Source organism: Gossypium arboreum, chromosome 9 (genome assembly GCF_025698485.1).
Source record: "Gossypium arboreum isolate Shixiya-1 chromosome 9, ASM2569848v2, whole genome shotgun sequence".
Taxonomy (NCBI): domain Eukaryota; kingdom Viridiplantae; phylum Streptophyta; class Magnoliopsida; order Malvales; family Malvaceae; genus Gossypium; species Gossypium arboreum.
The window spans coordinates 50,207,196-50,229,751 of NC_069078.1; the positions used below are offsets into that span (position 1 = coordinate 50,207,196).

General features: G+C 39.4%; 1 pseudogene; it reads right to left on the reverse strand.

Moving 5' to 3' along the window:
• Window positions 1–378: 378 nt before the first annotated feature.
• Window positions 379–22,556, reverse strand: part of LOC128280438 (ATP synthase subunit alpha, chloroplastic-like) — a 58,218-nt pseudogene continuing 36,040 nt past the window's right edge.

Below are 22,556 nucleotides of genomic sequence, written 5' to 3' on the forward strand. Positions count from 1 at the left end.
GAATTATTAAAATAATAAAAATATTTAAAATATTAAAATTCATATAAACTTACAAAATTTTAAAAAATCATAAAAATTTGAATTGAACCGATTAGCCTAAAATCAGAAAGGGTACTGGTTCTACTAAAACCATTAGACCAGTTGACCAAGGAACTGGTTGATCGAATCAATTTTTTATTTTTTAATATTGTTATCAAACCAAAATTTCTTTATCCAATTATTAGCATATGTCAGAATCAAATATTCTAAACAAGATTTTCAAAACTATCAAATATTCTAAACAAGATTTTCAAAACCAGATTAAAATTTTTAATTTTATTTAAGATTGAAATAGAAAATGAAAATTTAAGAATTTTCTATTTATAATTGTTCCCGAAGTCAAAAACGTTCCGTTTGTTACTAAATAGTGTCTTCTAAAAGGGTTTTTGCTTCCTCAGTGAATATCTTGGTAGAAGATATGATTTCTTAGAACTGAGGTTTATTCATTTTTAAGTAAGTACGTAACTCAATGAGAAGTTTCCTTACTTGTCCAATTTCTACTAAATCAAGATAACCATTCGTTTCAGTATAAAATAGTACTTATTTGTTCTTCGACCATGAGAGGAGCTGATTGGGATTGTTTAAGCAACTCACATAATCGTTTACTTCATGCCAATTGATTTTGAGTAGCTTTATTGAGATCAGAAGCAAATTGCGCAAAGGCTTCTAATTCGGCGAATTGGGCCAATTCTAATTTTGATTTAATAGCGACTTGTTTCATAGCTTTAATTTGACCCACGGATCCTACTTTAGAGATGGAAATCCCCACATGTCACATCCCAAAAATAGGCTTAGAAGAAATAGAAAAAAAATGTAGACTTTTATTTATTTTCTAAAGCAAAGGGTAAGTTAGAATATCTTAAAAATTATTTGTGTTAAAAGTTTGAGCTTGCTGGTTCATTAGTAAGGCCTTAACCTACCCATAGGTTCCAAATTTGAACCCTTTAAGTGCCAAATTTTCAAAATAGCCTAGCCAAAAATCATTTTTTTCAATTTAGTCCTTATTTTCAAATAATCCTAATTCTACATGAATTCTTAAAATCTATTTCAATTAGGGAAAAAGATATTTTAAAATAGCCAAATTTTGATCAAACTCGAGAATTTTATCTAAAGGATTTTTCAAGAGAAACACCCTCAATTTCTTCCCTTCTCAAATCAATTTTCAAGAAAAAGAATCCAAGGTTTCAAAATCGTTCTTCTCCCCTTAAGTAGATCGTTAATCTCCTTATCCAATTAAGGTTTTTATGTTTTCAAAATCAAGCGTGGTATCTAAACTTAAAACATTATGTATGATTAATTATAGTGTTAGGAAATAGGAAGGCTATTATGTGAACCCCCAGGTTATGCGACCCCTCATATAATGCGAGCGCCTTGCATGCAAAACCCCTTACATATGTGAACCCTAGGTAATATGCGAACCCTGTATTATGTGTCAACCCATGTGTGAACCACCTGTATGTGCAAGCCCGTGTACAAACCTTCTATATGTGCGAGCCTATGCACAAACACCCTTGTAGGTGAGCTCTTAGTGTGAGCCCCTATGTGCGAACACCTTAGTGCGAATGCTAGGTACTATGTGAGCTATGTTTATCATGCGAGCCTTAAGTAAACGTGCGAACCCTTATATGTGTTATCATGTGAGCTCTAGTGAATATATACAAACCCCACATGATGTTACATGCTAACCTAATTTTTTATGGCCTGCGAACCCTAGGTGCAAACCCTATTTTGCGAACCCTATTTGTATGTAGGTGTTAGCCTTACTAGCATTATAAATCACATGAAGATATTGTAAAAATGAAATTGTTTTAGCTCACTTAAATTAAATACTTATGTGAAATTGATATGAGTAAATGCATGAATACATGCCATTAAAATTTAGTATGAGATATTGAATGTGCTTAACAAGTATAGCATCGATTGATGATAAAAAGCATAATTTGCTAAGCATATGTGCATAATTACATGAAATCAGGTGTAGAGGATGGAGGAGTTCTACAACAGCCTGATTTAGGGCCTAGTCGGAGTAGTGGTCTCGGGACCACAAATCTGGAGTCAAATAAATTATTCCATTATTATTTTGATGTTATAGCATATTTATATTAGTATATGAAAATTTTGGTGAGTTAATTTTGATGTTAGTGAGCCTAATTGCGAAAGCGGACTAAATCTCATAAAATGCAAAAGTCCTAAATTGATAGCTAAGAGAGTCAAATAGCTAGAGAACCTAAATTAGGGGTCTTTAAAGGGCAATTAGACCCTTTAGAGAGGCATTGCTGGCCATAGGAGACAAAGGTGGTCAAATTTTCAAAATTTGGTAGGTTAGGTGGCTTATTTTGACTAAAATGGGAGTAATTAAAGGGAAGATGATATCATCCCTTTTTCATCTTCTTTCTTCACCAAAAATCAGCCATTGAAGAGGGTTTGAAAGCTTAAAAATTTCAGCTACTTAGTTGACTCAAAAGTAAGTGATTTTCCTACCCTTTGTTGATATTTTTGTACTTTTGAGACCTTCGAAGCATGAGATTTCAAATGAGAGTACTATTTTGAAAAATGATCAAGAGTGTAGGGTTTTTTCATGAAAGGGTTTGTAATTTTTTCTGACTTTTTATGGAAGAAAATAAGTCTTGGGGGGTGTTATGAACAACTTTTGTGAAAGGTGTTAACCTGAAAACACCTAAAAGGACTATATTGTATAAGTTGTGAAATAGATGTTAAGTATGTTAAATAGTGGATATTTGGAGTTGCTATAAGAGTAAAAAGGGTTCAACTAGGCTTAAGATATGAAGAAATTCAATAAAAATTGATTTTCGGGCCTAAGGGTAAAATGGTCATTTTGTCAAAGTCTAGGGGAAAAATGGTCATTTTACCAAAGATATGAATTTTCAATTTCTTAATTTTATTTAGTGACTAAATAAGTGCATTTTATGATTATAAATCAAGAATCACCAAATCCGAATTTAAACCGGAAGAAAGCCAAGCAAATCGACTAAATCGACTAGTCGCCACATTTTTGTAATCTGAGGTAAATTGTATGTAAATAGTACAACTACAATGTTAATGTATATGTTGAATTGTACTTGAATTTAATATAGCATGAATTGCTTAATTGTGGAATTGAGAAAGTAAGATGATAATAGAGATAGTAGAGTTCCCGTTTGAACCTAGGAAATAAATCAAATATTCATGCCATAACATATGAGCTACTGTGAGTTAGTGTAAGACATGTCTGGGACATGCATCGGCCACATTATGAGCACCAGTGTAAGACCACGTCTGGGACATGGCATCAACATTGAGACGAGTGCTAGTGTAAGACATGTCTAGGACATGCATCGGCCTCGAGACGTAAGTCACTATAAGACATGTCCGCTACATGCATCGACTATGAGATGTGTCAGTGTAAGATCATGTCTAGGACATGGCAACGACACAGATATGCTAGAGCTTGTGTAAGACCATGTCTGGGACATGGCATCGACATCTTACCCCATGTTTGAGGCTTAATAAATATTTGATAGTGTTCTAAATGGTTCAAGGGTAAAAATGACGATTTCAAGTTAACGAAGAAAGTATAATTGTGTTATTAGTGGTACAGGTATCCTGTTTGGTATATGTAGAATATGAGCTCAAATTTTATGATATACGATGGGTACTAAATATTGATGAGTAAGTTTTGCTTATGCCCAATTGTATGTTTTGAGCTTGTTGATGAATGGTAAAGTTATGTTGTATATTTATTTATCTGTAACTTACTAAGCTTTATGATTACTCCCTCTCCCTTTCCATTTTCTTATAGTGCTGCCTATCTGGTTCAGGGATCAACGGAAGTTAGAGATATCGATCACATTATCAATCGAAGCATTCGGTATAGTTTGATTTATATTTTTGAATATGGCAGGTATAGGTAACTAGACTTGTGTTTTGTGTCATTATCAATTTGGCCAAATGAGTTGGTCTAGGATAAATCTCTCATTTGTATTAAGCCTTGAATGATGGCTAATATTCATTTTGATTTATATACAAAGACGTTATCTTCATAGATGAGTAAATGCACTCATGGAATGTTGTTTATTATGGCTGATGTGGTTGCATGAGATAACCTTGTATTGACTTTAGTTGATTAATGTGTAGATTGTGTAAGTAAGGGTGGCAAAGAGGCTTGGTAAATAGCCTTGTATTGTCCACATGAATAGACATACGGGCATGTGTCTAGGCCGTGTGTGACACACGGTCTACCCTATGGGCTTGTGGTCCTACCATGTGTACCTAAAAGTAAAAATTTCAAGTTAGTATGCATGGTAGTAAACACACGGGTAGAGACATAGCCGTGTGTCTCAACTGTATAAGGGACACGGTCTAGCACACGGGCGTGTGCCTTGGCCGTGTGACATTATGGAGATGTTGACGTCAGAAACAAAATATCCATATTTTTGCACACAGGTTAGGACACGGGCGTGTCATGGCCGTGTGAAGGACACGAGCCAGGCACATGGGCGTGTGCTAGGTAGAGTGAAAACCACTGTAGGTGTGCATTTAAAATTATTTCCATATGAGAGGAGGACATGGGCGTGTCCCTGTATTGTTTAGGCCGTGTGAGCCATACAGGCCATCACATGACCATGTCAAAATGGCCACACGGGCGTGTTGCCCTTCCACACGGGCGTGTGCCTTGTTTCAAAATCAAATTTTCTATAGATGGTTTAAGGACCCAGGTTGATCCTGAACAGTTTTTAGTGGTCGATTTGAGGCTTGTAGACTCATAACATGAAGTTTAAAGTAGAAATTGGAAAAAGTTTTAAATTGGACCGAGTATTGGTGACTTGTGATCATTTGGGTGCATGAGATCGAGTTAGGTAATGCCTCGCATTCCACTCGGCGTGGGCTACGGGTATGGGGTGTTACATTTAGTGGTATTAGAGCTATGATTTAGTTGGTTTTAGGACTAACCTAGCGAAAGTATGGGTCTAGCTATACATGCCATAACTGTATATTGATAGTGTGACAACTTTTAACGATTATAAGCTGTATTTTTATATAGTAAATGGATCCTGATAAAGCCACGGTGGATGACGTGGAAAGTAACGCGCCGGCTCCCGCTGAAGGGACTGCGCTTGTGATGTCCCTAATTTGACCCTAGTCGGGAAGTGGTGTCGGGACCGTTAAACCGAGTCTTATAAGTAATTAGAAGTTATATTCTATGTTTATGATGTTAGCAAATGCATGTGTGAAAGTTGCATGCATTAATTTGATCATTTCCATGTGAATTTATTTAGATGGACTTATATGAAACATTGTTGAAAGGTGATAGGCCAATCTTCAAAGGTCTAATAGTACATGCATGCAAAAGAATGGTTTTGCATGTCAATTTACCCAAAGAGAGGAAGTGGCGGCCATGGTGATGAATATATAAAAAGAAAACATGTCTTAAACATGTTTTGCTAGTGGTGGATGTTAGAAATAATAAAATAAGAGTATGGAAAAAAAAATTAATGTTAGTAGGATGAGAAACAAAAAAAAAAAAAGTGTTCATCTTTCTCCATAGCCCTTGGCCGAATATCCTAAAGAAAGAAAAGAAAAAATTTGTTCATCTATTTTCACTTCTTGGCTGAAAATACTAAGGAAAAAGGGGAGGATTTTGCTTCATGCTTGGGTTGGAAGAGATCTAGAAGGAGATTTGGCTAAGTTTGCATCAAGATTAAGGTATGTATGAGGTTGTGTTAGGAGTTTCATGCATGTTTTGGTTGCTAACTTGATGTGCATGTTAGCCATGGCTCAAATCTTTGTTATGCCATGGAAATGGTATTTGGCCAAAGTTGTTATGGTGATAAAGCCATTGCATGCTAAATGTAAAGCTTGATGATGATGCATGCAATGATGGATTGTCTACTCTTGAGTAAGATTTTGAGTTTTCTTTTGTTTAATCATGATTGAAGTTGAAAAGGAGCATGATTGTCATATTCGCCATGATGCATTCATAAGCATGGTTCATGCTTCTTGCATGTTAGTTAAAATTTGTGTTTTGGATGGCTATGGACACCTTGAAATTCGGCCATGCTCATATATGTATATATATGTTTGCACATGATGTTTGGTTATGAACTAAGTGATGAATATGTTTGTTTAAAGAAGAAGATGTTGAAGAATGAATGTGAAATTGCAAGCACATTCGGCCTAGCATACATATGAGTGCTTGATGCTATATTATAAGTTTTGAGCAATAGTATGCAAAGCATTAACTAGTAAAATGCATGCTGTTTTTGTGAGGTATTAAGTGCATAATTGGCCTCAACATGTACATGAATATTCGGCCTTGGGTAGCCTATTGAAGGCCTTAGCTTTTCCTTGATGCTCGAATAAATTGTATTGAATTGCTTGATGTAGTATAAAATGTGCATGACCATTGTGTATTCAAGCTAAAGAGTGGCCATATGACCATTTAAACTCCTTGTCATATTCGCCATAAGCTAGCACAATGAGGTTTTAATAGATTGAATTTGTTTGAATTAGCTCAAGAGCTAAGAGGGCCACAATTGGACAAGGGAAGGAAAAAGTGATCGAATAGCCGTAAAAGCCGTTCGACAACATCCGAGGTAAGTCCTCAAGAAGTGACCTTAATTGAATTATGTGGAATGAAATATGGATGTATTGATTATTGATTTATGTGTGTATGAGTATTCGAATTCTACCCGGCTAAGTCCCAAGGCGATTATGCTAATGATTATAATTGTGTTTGAGCCTTAGTAACGAAAATGAAATATGTATGTCCAATGATTATTGATGTATGTGTGCATGAGAAATTGAATGATATCCGGCTAAGCCCCAAGACAATTATGCTGAAATTATATCCGGTTAAGACCAAGGCAATTGTGCTAGTGGCTATATCCGGCTAAGACCAAGGCATTCGTATGAAGTCATTCTATCCGGCTAAGACCAAGGCATTTGTGCACATGCTTATATCCGGTTATATTCAAGAATCTTGGGCTGGAGGTGAGTGTTGGTTGCTGTAATAAATTCAATTAGTACACTCGAGAAGCCCAAAGAATAAGGTACGTTTATATGTGCATTGAAAGTCGACATGATTGAGCAACATTCGCTCAATCGACTAATGAATTTCAGTTATTGAATTGATTTATACTTTGTGAAAGTATATAATGATTAAGTGTGAAGTAAGAATGTGTATTAATGAAATGATGCATTTGGCTATGTGAATGTATTGCTGTAATTAGAGTTGATTATATTCCTTGAGACTTACTAAGCATAAAAATGCTTACCCTGTTACTTTGGCTCTCTGTTTTATAGATTTCGCCGATAGCAATCGGATTCGGGATCAATAAAGTCAAGTCATCCACACTATCAACGCCTCTATTTTGGTATAAATTTTGTTTGAACTTTGAAATGGCATGTATAGGACTACCCTTGTTGGTTTAAAAATGTGGTGATGTATATGTATACGGCCATGCGAAAATGGCTCGTAAAAGGAAGCACGAACTTGGACTATTTTTGGTTTGTATGTATATATATGGTGTCATGATGTGATTATGGATTGGAAATGGAAGTGTTGGTCACATGATCAGCCATTGGTATGGTTAAAATGATCATATATGAACCTATGTATGGCAAGACTAGTTGGTTCATGGAGACTACAAAATAGGTAAGACCTACCTTAAAAACAGATGCTGCCAGCTGCAGTGACGTGAATGTGAAAAATCACCAAAATTTGTAGGAATGGTATTAAATAGTGAATAAGCTATGTAAATGAACCTTGATGAGTCTATTTTCATATGGAAGAAACGAAATGGTCATAGGAGTTACATGTTAAGAGATATTAAAGCTATTGTGAGACAGGGCCAGAACGGTTTCTGGGTCCCCTGTCGCAACTTTAAAAATTTACTATAAATTATCCAGAAATAATTAGGAGTCATGCCTTATATGTACAGATTCCATTTTGAGTCTAGTTTCATTAGAAACAAACGGCACCAGTATTAAATCCCTGTACAGATAGATATTCAAGTTATAACGCGCGAAGGTCAGAGCAGTCTATCCCTGTAACATGGGTGACTTTAACTAATAAACTGTACCAATTGGCCCGACCAAATATTCTAGAAATAAATCCATGGATGGATATATGAGTCTAAATTCAGGGAAAATTTACGAAACCAGTTTCCGAGTTTTGAAACTCGAGATATGATTTTTAAGGTGTCCAGCCTGACTGGAAATGTCAAATTGGTGGGCAAAACATGTGAACTTGGCTTGTTAACCCCTCGTGTCCGACACCGGCGATAGTCTCGGGTTCGGGGTGTTACAATTTTATTGGTATCAGAGCCAGGTTTAGTCGATTCTAGGGCTACAGTGATGTGTTTGGGGTCTAGCTATACATGCCATTAAATGATGACTCGATAGTGTGGTGATTTCTGACAATTTGACTTTGTGTTTGTTTATAGCAATGGATCCCGATCCCAACCGAGCAATAGCTGATGATGTGAAGAGTGTGGCACCTGCTCCTGCGCAAGGGACAACGCCGGCGGACTCTCAACCTATGGCCAGCAATCCGAATGACGAGGCTAGGCAAGCCTTTTATAGTGTGATGAACGAATGGTTTAATCAATACATTCGAACTAACACTACTGTTCCACAACATCCATTCCCGACAAATGCAACCCCGACCTACAATACCTCCGTGATGACCAAATAAGGTCAAGTAAGCCCCAATCGATAGGATTCGAAAACATGGGGCCATTGAATTTAAGGCTACGGATGATGATGATGCCAAGCGAGCTGAATTTTGGTTGGATAACACTATCCGGTGCTCGATGAGCTATCCTGTACACCGATGAGTGCTTAAAGTGTACCATCTCCTTGCTACGTGAGTCCGCCTACTATTGGTGGAGTACTCGACTGTGGTACCTAGAGAGCGAGTGACTTGGGAATTCTTTCAAACCGAAGTTCAAAAAGTATATCATCGAGATTCATCGACCAAAAGCGAAGGAATTCCTTGACCTTAAGCAAGGTTCTATGTCGCCATCGACTACGAACGAAAATTTGTGAGGCTTAGCCAGACGCGAGAATGCATTTCGTCCAAGCCATTATGTAAAACGCCGAGGATGGGCTGAATGATGATATAAGGATGTTCGTTGGCATTCTCGAGATACGAGAGTTCGTAGTACTTGTTGAGCGAGCTTGTAAAGCCAAAGAGCTTAGAAAGGAGAAACAAAAAGCTGATGTGGGAACTGGAGAATTCCGAAAGAGGTCCTCGGGAAAGTCTCTTTAACAATCATCGAAGAGATTTCGAGATGATGCGAGCCGGTCTAGAGGCGTTTCGGGCTTTTCTAGACGAGGACGCGATCGACCCCCTGTGACCACACAAGTCACTTCGATCGCCAGTGGTGGAAATGATCGCCGAGAGAGGGCGGAGTGTCCACATTGTGGCAAATGGCATTCGGGGAGCTGTTGGTTTCGTGATCGCTATAAGTGTGGGTCGGCCGACCACTTTATGAAGGATTGCCCGAGGATGCATGAATGAATGTAAGTCGAGTGGAAACCCGGGTGCTACCATCGCCGAGGTAGGCCACCTAGAAATATGGGCAATGTCGATGGCGGTCGAGAGGATCTAGAGATGCTACCATCGATCCGAGGCTCGTGCTCTGCAAGGACTTATGCCATACGCCGCACGTGAGGATGCCGCCTCTCCGGATGTCATTACCGGTACTTTCACTCTTTTCAATACAAATGTGATTGCTTTGATTGACCTGGTTCTACTCATTCATATATATGTGAAACCTTAGCATCCAAGAAGACTTTGCCTATTGAGTCTCATCGAGTTTGTAATTCGGTGTCAAACCCTTGGGTCATTACGTGCTTGTCAACAAAGTGTGCAAGAAAAGTCCCCTAGTGTTCCGAGGTTCTTGTTTTCCGGCGGACTTGATGCTTTTGCCGCTCGATGAGTTCGACGTTATTCTTGGTTTGGATTGGTTGACCATGCACGATGCGGTTGTAAATTGCAAGAGCAAGACTATCGATTTGAGGTGCGCGAATAATGAAATAATTCGGGTTGAGTCTACGGACTTAAAGGGTTGCCACCGTAATATCGCCGATGTTGGCCCGTAAATATGTAAGAAAAGGGCGCGGCGTACCTTGCGACGTGCTCGATGACAAGGAATCGAAAAGAAACCCGAATCTGCGCCGTGGTTTGTGAATACCCGGATGTTTTCCCAAGAATTGCCGGTTTACCACTGCTCGAGAAATAGAATTTGGCATCGAATTGGTACCGGTACCACTCCAATTTTGATAGCTCCGTATCGTATGGCACCAACGGAATTAAAGGAGTTGAAAGCTCAGTTGCAAGAATTGGTGGATAGAGGTTTTGCTCGCCCGAGTTTTTCGCCTTGGGGTGCGCCAGTGTTGTTCGTGAAGAAGAAGGATGGAACCATGCGGTGCGCATCGACTATCGTCGCCAATAAAGTGATGATAAAGAACAAGTATCCGTTGCCACGTATTGATGACTTGTTCGATCAACTGAAGGGAGCCTCGGTGTTCTCAAAAATAGATTTGAGATCGGGCTATTATCAATTGCGAATCCGAGATTCGGACGTACCCAAGACTGCCTTCAGAACGAGATATGGTCACTATGAGTTCCTAGTGATGCCGTTTGGGCTCACTAATGCCCTCAGCGGTATTTATGGATTTAATGAATCGGATCTTCGACCATATTTGGATCGATTCGTAGTCATGTTCATTGATGACATCTTGGTCTATTCAAGAAATGAGACCGAACATCTTGAACACTGCGGTTAGTGTTTGTAAATCTTACGGGATAAGCAATTATATGCTAAGTTCAAGCAAGTGTGAGTTCGTTAAGAGAGGTTAGCTTCTTGGGTCATGTGGTATCAGATCGGGTATTCGAGTCGAATTCAATAAAATTTCAGCCATACGTAATTGGAAGCCTCAGAAATATTACCGAGGTTCGAGCTTTTTGGGCTTGCTTGCTATTACCGACGATTTGTAAAGGCTTCTCAACGATAGCCACGCCGATGACGGCTACTCCAAACGGATGTTAAGTTCGAATGGACGGAGAAATGCCAAAAAATTTTCGATCAACTGAAAACTTATTTGACTGAAGCCCCAATTCTAGTGCAACCCGAGTCCGGCAAAGAGTTTGTCATCTATAGCGACGCCTCCCTACTTGGGTTAGGTTGTGTATTGATGCAAGAAGGTCGAGTTGTGGCCTATGCGTCGAGGCAATTAAAGCCACACGAGAAAAATTATCCGACCTATGGTCTCGAATTGGCCGCCATCGTATTCGCTTTAAAGATTTGGCGGCATTACTTATTTGGTGAAAGGTACCATGTGTACTCGGATCACAAAAGTCTCAAATATTTGATGACCCAAAGAGACTTAAATCTGCGACAAAGACGTTGGCTCGAGCTGTTAAAGGATTATGAGCTGGTCATTGACTATCACCCGGGAAAGGCGAATGTGGTTGCAGATGCCTTGAGTCGTAAATCATTATTCGCTTTACGAGTGATGAACGTGCACTTGTCTGTTCGATCCGATAGTGTGTTAGTAGCTGAATTGAAAGCCAAACCACTATTGATACATCAAATTCGAGAAGCTCGTAAAGTCGACGACGAGTTGGTCGCAAAACGGGCCGAGTGTGTTCAACAAGGACTCGAATTTCAAATCGACGATGACGATTGTTTGAGGTTCAAAAGTCATCTGTGTTCCAAAGAATTGAACTCATTTCGATAATTCAATGAAGCCCATTGTAGCCGAATGGCAATCCACCCGGGAGTACGAAGATGTACAATGATTTGAAACGCCGGTTTTGGTGGCATGGTATGAAGCGAGACATCTCCGACTTTGTTTCGAGATGTTTAATATGTCAACAAGTGAAAGCGGAACATCGGTGCCTTCGTGGATTACTTCACCAATCACGATACCCGAGTGGAAATGGGATCGAGTCACAATGGACTTTGTATCCGGACCGCCATTGTCGAAGTAAGAAGGATGCGGTTTGGGTCGTGGTAGATAGATTGACTAAGTCGGCCCACTTTGTCCCCGTCGTCACGGATTTTTCAATGGACAAATTAGCCGAATTGTACGCTTCTCGATTGTGAGATTACACGGGTGCCTATTTCCATCGTGTCGGATAGAGATCCGAGATTTACCTCGCGATTTTGGAAAAAGTTGCAAGAAGCTTTGGGTACCAAGTTGCATTTCAAAGACCGCCTTTCACCCCCAAACCGATGGTCAATCCGAGCGGATAATTCGGATACTTGAGGATATGTTAAGATGTTGCGTCCTCGAGTTTAGTGGTTCATGGGAACGGTATTTGCCGTTGATTGAATTCGCTACAACAACAACTTTCAATCAAGTATTAAGATGGCACCCTACGAGGCCTTGTACGGTCGTAAATGCCGTACACCATTGTTTTGACCGAGCTCGGTGAAAGCAAGATTTTCGGTGGATTTGATTAGAGATGCTGAATGTAAAGTGAAAGTAATCCATGAAAGTCTCAAGATAGCCTCCGATCGTCGAAGTCGACGCGGATCCGGCGTAAGGATATCGAGTATCGTGGGTGATAAAGTGTTTCTCAAGGTATCGCTTGGAAAAAGATACTCGATTCTACCGTAAGGGCAAGCCGAGCCCGAGGTTCATTGGGCCATATGAGATATCCGAAGCGAGTCGGTCCAAAGGGCATATCGCTTGATTTTGCCCCGAACTCAAAAAGGTTCACGATGTCTTTCATGTTTCGATGCTTCGACGCTATAGATCCGATCCATCGCACGTGATTAGTCCATCAGAAATTGAAATTCAAGCTAATATGAGTTATGAGGAAGAACCGATCCGTATCCTATCACGGGAAGTGAAAAAATTGCGAAACAAATGGGTTTCGCTAGTGAAAGTGTTATGGCTCAAGCACGGGATAGAAGAAGCTACTTGGGAGACCGAGAACTCTATGAAAGAGCGATATCCAAACCTATTTACCGGTAAGATTTTCGGGGACGAAAATTTCTTAAGTGGGGGAGAGTTGTGATGTCCCTAATTTGACCCTAGTCGGGAAGTGGTGTCGGGACCGTTAAACCGAGTCTTATAAGTAATTAGAAGTTATATTCTATGTTTATGATGTTAGCAAATGCATGTGTGAAAGTTGCATGCATTAATTTGATCATTTCCATGTGAATTTATTTAGATGGACTTATATGAAACATTGTTGAAAGGTGATAGGCCAATCTTCAAAGGTCTAATAGTACATGCATGCAAAAGAATGGTTTTGCATGTCAATTTACCCAAAGAGAGGGAAGTGGCGGCCATGGTGATGAATATATAAAAGAAAACATGTCTTAAACATGTTTTGCTAGTGGTGGATGTTAGAAATAATAAAATAAGAGTATGGAAAAAAAATTAATGTTAGTAGGATGAGAAACAAAAAAAAAAAAGTGTTCATCTTTCTCCATAGCCCTTGGCCGAATATCCTAAAGAAAGAAAAGAAAAAAAATTTGTTCATCTATTTTCACTTCTTGGCCGAAAATACTAAGGAAAAAGGGGGAGGATTTTTGCTTCATGCTTGGGTTGGAAGAGATCTAGAAGGAGATTTGGCTAAGTTTGCATCAAGATTAAGGTATGTATGAGGTTGTGTTAGGAGTTTCATGCATGTTTTGGTTGCTAACTTGATGTGCATGTTAGCCATGGCTCAAATCTTTGTTATGCCATGGAAATGGTATTTGGCCAAAGTTGTTATGGTGATAAAGCCATTGCATGCTAAGTGTAAAGCTTGATGATGATGCATGCAATGATGGATTGTCTACTCTTGAGTAAGATTTTGAGTTTTCTTTTGTTTAATCATGATTGAAGTTGAAAAGGAGCATGATTGTCATATTCGCCATGATGCATTCATAAGCATGGTTCATGCTTCTTGCATGTTAGTTAAAATTTGTGTTTTGGATGGCTATGGACACCTTGAAATTCGCCATGCTCATATATGTATATATATGTTTGCACATGATGTTTGGTTATGAACTAAGTGATGAATATGTTTGTTTAAAGAAGAAGATGTTGAAGAATGAATGTGAAATTGCAAGCACATTCTGCCTAGCACACATATGAGTGCTTGATGCTATATTATAAGTTTTGAGCAACAATATGCAAAGCATTAACTAGTAAAATGCATGTTGTTTTTGTGAGGTATTAAGTGCATAATTGGCCTCAACATGTACATGAATATTCGCCTTGGGTAGCCTATTGAAGGCCTTAGCTTTTCCTTGATGCTCGAATAAATTGTATTGAATTGCTTGATGTAGTATAAAATGTGCATGACCATTGTGTATTCAAGCTAAAGAGTGGCCATATGACCATTTAAACTCCTTGTCATATTCGCCATAAGCTAGCACAATGAGGTTTTAATAGATTGAATTTGTTTGAATTAGCTCAAGAGCTAAGAGGGCCACAATTGGACAAGGGAAGGAAAAAGTGATCGAATAGCCGTAAAAGCCGTTCGACAACATCCGAGGTAAGTCCTCAAGAAGTGACCTTAATTGAATTATGTGGAATGAAATATGGATGTATTGATTATTGATTTATGTGTGTATGAGTATTCAATTCTACCCGGCTAAGTCCCGGGCGATTATGCTAATGATTATAATTGTGTTTGAGCCTTAGTAACGAAAATGAAATATGTATGTCCAATGATTATTGATGTATGTGTGCATGAGAAATTGAATGATATCCGGCTAAGCCCGAAGACAATTATGCTGGAAATTATATCCGGTTAAGACCAAGGCAATTGTGCTAGTGGCTATATCCGGCTAAGACCAAGGCATTCGTATGAAGTCATTCTATCCGGCTAAGACCAAGGCATTTGTGCACATGCTTATATCCGGTTATATTCAAGAATCTTGGGCTGGAGGTGAGTGTTGGTTGCTGTAATAAATTCAATTAGTACACTCGAGAAGCCCAAAGAATAAGGTACGCTTATATGTGCATTGAAAGTCGACATGATTGAGCAACATTCGCTCAATCGACTAATGAATTTCAGTTATTGAATTGATTGATACTTTGTGAAAGTATATAATGATGAAGTGTGAAGTAAGAATGTGTATTAATGAAATGATGCATTTGGCTATGTGAATGTATTGCTGTAATTAGAGTTGATTATATTCCTTGAGACTTACTAAGCATAAAATGCTTACCCTGCTACTTTGGCTCTCTGTTTTATAGATTTCGCCGATAGCAATCGGATTCGGGATCAATAAAGTCAAGTCATCCACACTATCAACACCTCTATTTTGGTATAAATTTTGTTTGAACTTTGAAATGGCATGTATAGGACTACCCCTTGTTGGTTTAAAATGTGGTGATGTATATGTATACGGCCATGCGAAAATGGCTCGTAAAAGGAAGCATGAACTTGGACTATTTTTGGTTTGTATGTATATATATGGTGTCATGATGTGATTATGGATTGAAATGGGAGTGTTGGTCACATGATCAGCCATTGGTATGGTTAAAATGATCATATATGAACCTATGTATGGCAAGACTAGTTGGTTCATGGAGACTACAAAATAGGTAAGACCTACCCTAAAACAGATGCTGCCAGCTGCAGTGACGTGAATGTAAAAATCACCAAAATTTGTAGGAATGGTATTAAATAGTGAATAAACTATGTAAATGAACCTTGATGAGTCTATTTTCATATGGAAGAAACGAAATGGTCATAGGAGTTACATGTTAAGAGATATTAAAGCTATTGTGAGACAGGGCCAGAACGGTTTCTGGGTCCCCTGTCGCAACTTTAAAAATTTACTATAAATTATCCAGAAAGAATTAGGAGTCATGCCTTATATTTACAGATTCCATTTTGAGTCTAGTTTCATTAGAAACAAACGGCACCAGTATTAAAGCCCTGTACAGAGAGATATTCAAGTTATAACGCGCGAAGGTCAGAGCAGTCGATCCCTGTAACATGGGTGACTTTAACTAATAAACTGTACCAATTGGCCTGACCAAAAATTCTAGAAATAAATCCATGGATGGATATATGAGTCTAAATTCGGGGAAAATTTACGAAACCAGTTTCCGAGTTTTGAAACTCGAGATATGATTTTTAAGGCGACGGTGACGCAGTTTTCCAGCCTGACTGGAAATGTCAAATTGGTGGGCAAAACATGTGAACTTGGCTTGTTAACCCCTCGTGTCCGACACCGGCGATAGTCTCGGGTTCGGGGTGTTACAGCGCTAGTTGAGAGCGAGCCCGTGACTTAGGGCCAGGACGAAGGGGCTAGAGAAACATACCTCCAAATGTTGGATGCTTGGTACATGAAGTTTGTTCGTGGGAATCCGAACACTCCACCTCCCCCGCCTCCTCCGATCCCTCAGTATCCTCGGTAGCTCCGCAAGGTGCGGACATGATCAGGAGGGAGAAGCCTCCGGTAGACAAGATTAGGAAGTAAGGGGTTGAGGAATTCTAGGCTAACTTAGATGACGACCTGGAGAAAGTAGAGTTTTGGTTAGAGAATACCATCAGTGTAATTGATGAACTGTCGTGCATGCCTAAGGAGTGCGTGAAATGTGGCGTATCGCTCTTACGAGATTTGACCTACGAGTGGTGGAACACTCTTGTGTCTGTGGTACCGAGAGAGAGTAATTTGGGAATTCTTCCAAGAAGAGTTCCGAAAGAAGTATATTAGCCAGAGGTTTATAGAGCAAAAGAGGAAGGAATATCTAGAGTTAAAGCAAGGCAGTAGGAGAGTGATGGAGTATGAACGATAGTTTATGTAACTTAACAGATACGCGCGGGAGTGAGTGTCCTCAGAAGCCACTATGTGTAAAAGGTTCGAGGATGGTCTTAATGAAGATATCCGAGTATTTGTTGGCATCCTAGAACTAAGAGAATTTGTAGTGCTCATTGAGAGAGCATGCAAGGCAGATGAGCTGGTAAAAGAGAGGAGGAAAGTGGCTTTTGAGTCACGAGACTCAAAGAAGAGACAGATGGGGAAGTCACATCAGTCCTCATCTAAGAGATCGAAGGAATTCACTACTCGATCGAATGCTTCAGTGGGGTTTTCGAATAGAAATAAGAACTGGCAGAACACAATTTCTAGAGCCCAGACAACTTCTATCGTGAGCGTCGACAGTGCTCGGCCAAATAGGCCAGAATGTTCGCAATGTGGTAGGCGTCACTTCGGCGAGTGCCGGGGGAATGAAAGGGGCTGTTTTAAGTGTGGATCATTAGAACACTTCATCCAAGATTGTCCTGAAATGGAATAGAGAGAAAAAGTAAGAAGCGAAGGCAAGTAGTGTTCCATTGTGGGGTAGACCATAAAAGAACCCTAGAAGCGGGGCTTCTAGCAGAGGTGCGTCAAAAGATACTGCAGTAAAGTCTGAGGGTAGAGTGCCTGCAAGGACTTACGCTATTCATGCCCGTGAAGAGGCAGAATCTTTCGACATGATCACGGGTACCTTTTCTATTCATGAAATATCTGTTGTTGCTTTAATTGACTCGGGTCTACCCTCTCTTATATTTGTATGGAATTGATACCTCGTATGAACATGATAGTAGAGTCCACTGAGTTTGTGATAAAAGTGTCCAACCCTTTAGGCAGACATGTACTAGTGGACCAAGTGTGTAGAAATTGTCCTTTGACAATTAAGGGTCATTGTTTTTCGGCCAACCTGATGTTGTTACCGTTTAATGAATTTGATGTAATCCTCGAGATGGATTGGCTGACTTTTCATAGTGTTGTAGTAGACTGTGGGAGAAAAGTTATTGAGTTGAAATGTGGAGACGGAAATGTAATTCAAGTTGGGCTAGATAAATCGGATAATTTGCCTGTTATAGTATTATCTTTCACTGCTGAGAAATATTTGAGAAAAGGATATGAGGCTTACCTAGCTTTTGTGCTGAATGCTCAAGTGTCTGAGTTGAAGATTGAATCGGCACAAGTGATTTGTGAGTTTATAGATGTATTTCTAGAGGAATTACCCGGATTACCTCCAGTGAGAGAAGTTGAGTTTGGAATCGAGTTGGTCCCCGGTACGGCACCCATCTCTATTGCTCCGTATAGGATGGCTCCTACAGAGTTAAAGGAGTTGAAAGTTCAACAACAAGAGTTAACTGATAAGGGCTTTGTGAGACCGAGCTTTTTCCCATGGGGTGCTCCGGTGTTCTTTGTGAAAAAGAAAGATGGGTCAATGAGGTTATGTATCAACTATAGACAGCTCAATAAAGTAATAGTGAATTACAAGTATCCTTTGCCAAGAATAGATAACCTGTTTGATCAGTTAAAGGGAGCCACTATATTTTCTAAGATTGACTTGAGGTCAGGATACTACCAGCTAAGGATGAAAGACCAAGATGTACCGAAGACCGTGTTTCGGACAAGATATGGGTATTATGAGTTCCTCGTCATGCCCTTTGGCTTGACTAATGCCCTGGTGGTGTTTATGGATTTGATAACCCGCATTTTTTGACCGTATTTAGATAAGTTCGTGGTTGTCTTTATCGATGACATATCGATTTACTCGCGTGACGAGAGTGAGCACGCGAAGTATTTGAGGACTGTATTACAGACCCTGAGAGACAAACAATTGTGTGCCAAGTTTAGTAAGAGTAAATTCTAGCTTAAGGGGGTTGGATTTCTAGGACACATTGTGTCGGGTGACGGGATTAGAGTTGACCTAAGCAAAATCTCAGCTATTGTTGAATGGAAACCGCCGAAGAATGTGACTGAGGTCCGAAGTTTTTTGGGATTGGCCGGATATTATAGGCGGTTTATAAACGGATTATCTATTATAGCTACCCCGATGACAAGACTACTGTAACAAGATGTAAAGTTCGAATGGATAGAAAAGTGCCAACAGAGTTTCGAGCAATTAAAGGCTTTGTTGACCGAAGCCCAGTGTTAGTGCAATCGGAGTCGGGTAAAGAATTTGTGATATACAACGACATCTCTTGAATGGTTTAGGGTGCGTACTTAAGCCAGAAGGTAAGGTCATAGTGATGAACTATAATTTTTACATATTTTTATCCCATGCTTAGCGCATTTATAGATGGTTTCTCCTTAGAGTTGGTGAATACGATGCTCCTAATCCTTTAATTTCATGTTTTATACTTAGGTGAGCATAGGAGAGTAAAAAGGGCGAGAAACAGGCAAAAAACGGAGAAAATGGACCCACGTGGGAAATCAACACGGCCTGGACTTCTTCACACGGGCGTGTCACACGGCCGTGTCCTTTTGGTAAGATCAAAACACGACTTACACGGGTAGATCACATGCCCGTGCCCATTTAACAGCCTTGACCACGGCCTTAAGTAATCGCACATGGGCGTGTCCCTGCCAAGCCCAAGTTTAGTCCAATTCGGAAAAGGCCAATTTTGGAGGCTCTTAGGCATTCGAAAGCCTATTTAAACACCTGAGGAGGCACTTAGAAGGAGGACGCAGAGTAGGAAGCAAATAGTTACTCAAGGAAAGCCGATTGATCCATCTAAGAAGCCGAATTCATCATCAAGACTGAAGATCTCCCTTCAAGTTCCTTTAGGAGTTTTGGGTTTTCTTATATTTTGTTATCTTTATGCTTTTGAGATGTTTTCTTCCATAAGTATGAACTAAACCCCCTAAATACCTAAGGGGAATGAAACCTAAGACGGATCTTGTTATTATTGTCTGAATTGTATGATAAATATTTGACTTGCTCTTAATTATGTGTTCTTAATTCTTGTTTTGATATTCCAGGATATTGATTCAAGTTAAGCTCTTATTCAGAGGAGGAATAAACTCTGTCTAAGAGTAAATTTTTCATAATTAAGCAGAGTTTATTGCACTCCTAGAGATAGGGTGGTGAGATTTTTTCGGATTAGGGTGAAACCTAATAAGGGAATCCATAGATCAAGTTAATGCAAATCTAGGGTGTTAATTAGAAATAGATTTCAATTATTCAACCTAGGGTTAGACGTTATTAGTCTCGAGAGAGATAATAATATAACTTAGGGATTTCTATGGATCAAGTCAAATGAATAAATCGTCTGATTCAGAGTCAAATAACAAGTGAAGTCGAGGTGGATTTTTCCTTAGGTATTGTCTTAATCAATCGAATTTTCCCAAATTTTCTTTCTGTGCATTCTTAGTTAGTAATTAGTTTAGATAACCAAACCTCTTAATTTTTATGCTAGATAATAAAAAGGAAGTAAATACTAGTACTCATAGTTCCTTTGGGTTCGACAATCTGGTCTTGCTGAACTATACTACTGTTCAATAGGTACACTTGCCTTAATCGTGATAATAAGTTAGTCTCAAGAACGATCCTTTCATAAATCTTTAAAACCTGTCACGAATATCATGTATCACATAGCTTACGCTTTGAGGCAGCTAAAGCCATATGAGAAAAATTACACGACGCACGATCTAGAGTTGGCCACCATCGTGTTCACGCTGAAAATTTGGAGACATCATTTGTTTGGAGAGAAATGCCGAGTATTCACCGATCACAAGAGTCTTAAGTACTTTATGACTCAAAAGGAGTTAAATTTACGACAATGAAGGTGGCTAGAGCTAATAAAGGATTATGAGTTGATTATCGACTACCATCCGGGAAAGGCGAATGTAGTCGCTGATGCTTTGAGTCGAAAGTCATTGTTTGCCTTGAGAGCCATGAATACTTAGTTGTCTATGTCTAGCGATGGTTCGGTCCTAGCAGAGTTGAGAGTTAGACCGACATTTCTACGAGAGATCTGTGAAGCTCAGAAAAGTGATAAAGAGTTGCAAGCTAAGATTGCTCAGTGTGAGACAGAAAATAAATTCGAGTTTCGTGTTGGTGTCGATGGGTGTTTGATGTTTAAAGATAGAGTTTGTGTACCCAAGAACAACGAATTGATTCGAAAGATTTTAGATGAGGCACATAGCAGGTGTTTGTCCATCCACCCGGGTAGTGTAAAAATGTATAACGACCTGAAGAAAATGTATTGGTGGTTAAGGATGAAAAGAGACATTTTAGGATTCATTTCCAAGTGTCTTGTGTGTCAGCAAGTGAAGGCCGAACACCAAGTACCTTCGGGTTTACTTCAGCCTATCACGGTCCCCAAGTGGAAGTGGGATCGAATTACTATAGATTTTGTGACGGGTTTGCCGATAACCCTGAAGAAAAAGGATACTGTTTGGGTTATTGTTGATAGGCTAACAAAGTTGGCACATTTTATACCAGTGCGTACCGATTACTCTCTCGAGAAACTGGATGACTTGTACATTTCTGAGATTGTGAGGCTGCATAGAGTGCCCTTGTCAATTGTTTCAGATAGGGACTCGAGATTTACCTCGAGGTTTTGGAAAAGGTTACAAGAGGAATTAGGAACAAAGTTGAGTTTTAGCACGGCATTTTACCAGCAAACTGACTGCCGATCGGAAAGGGTGATTCAGATTTTAGAAGATATGTTGCGGTATTGTGTTCTCGAGTTTCAAGGTAATTAGAAAAGGTATTTTCCATTGGTTGAATTCACCTACAACAACAGTTATCAGACAAGTTTGAAAATGGCGCCTTATGAGGCTTTGTATGGGCGAAAGTGTCGAACGCCCTTATATTGGACTGAGCTCAGAGAGAGTCAGATTCACGGGGTCGATTTAATCAAAGAAACTGAAGAGAAAGTTAAAGTGATTCGTGACTGCTTGAAGGCTGCTTCGGATAGACAAAAATCCCACGCAGATTTGAAATGGAAGGAAATTGAGTTTCAAGTCGGCGATAAGGTATTTTTGAATGTATCCCCATGGAGGAAAGTCTTCAGATTTGGTAGAAGAGGCAAGTTGAGTCCTCGTTTCATAGGACCTTATGAGGTTATCAAAAGAGTAGGACCGGTTTCCTATCAATTGGCTTTACCACCAGAGTTGGAAAAGGTTCACGATGTGTTTCATGTATCCATGCTATGTTGATATAGATCAGACCCTTTGCACGTCATTGCGCCGACAGAGGTTGAGATTCATACTAACATGACTTATGGCGAATAGCCGGTTAAGATTTTATCTCGGGAATTCAAATAGTTGAGGAATAAGAGTATAGCACTCATGAAAGTTTTGTGGCATAGGCGTGGAGTTGAGGAAGCCACATGGGAACCCGAGAAGACTATGAGAGATCAGTACCCAAACTTATTCGCCAGTAAGATTTTCGAGGACGAAAATCCCTAAGGGGGAGAAATGTAATAGCCCAATTTAGGGCCTAGTCGGAGTAGTGGTCTCGGGACCACAAATCCAAATTCAAATAAATTATTCCATTATTATTTTGATGTTATAACATGTTTATATTAGTGTATGAAAAATTTGGTGAGTTAACTTTAATGTTAGTGAGCCCAATTGCGAAAGAGGACTAAATCGCATAAAATGAAAAAGTCCTAAATTGATAGTTAAAAGTGTCAAATAGCTAGAGAACCTAAATTGGGGGTCTTTAAAGGGTAATTAGACCTTTTAGGGAGGCATGGCTGGCCATAGGAGACAAAGGTGGTCAAATTTTCAAAATTTGGTAGGTTAGGTGGCTTA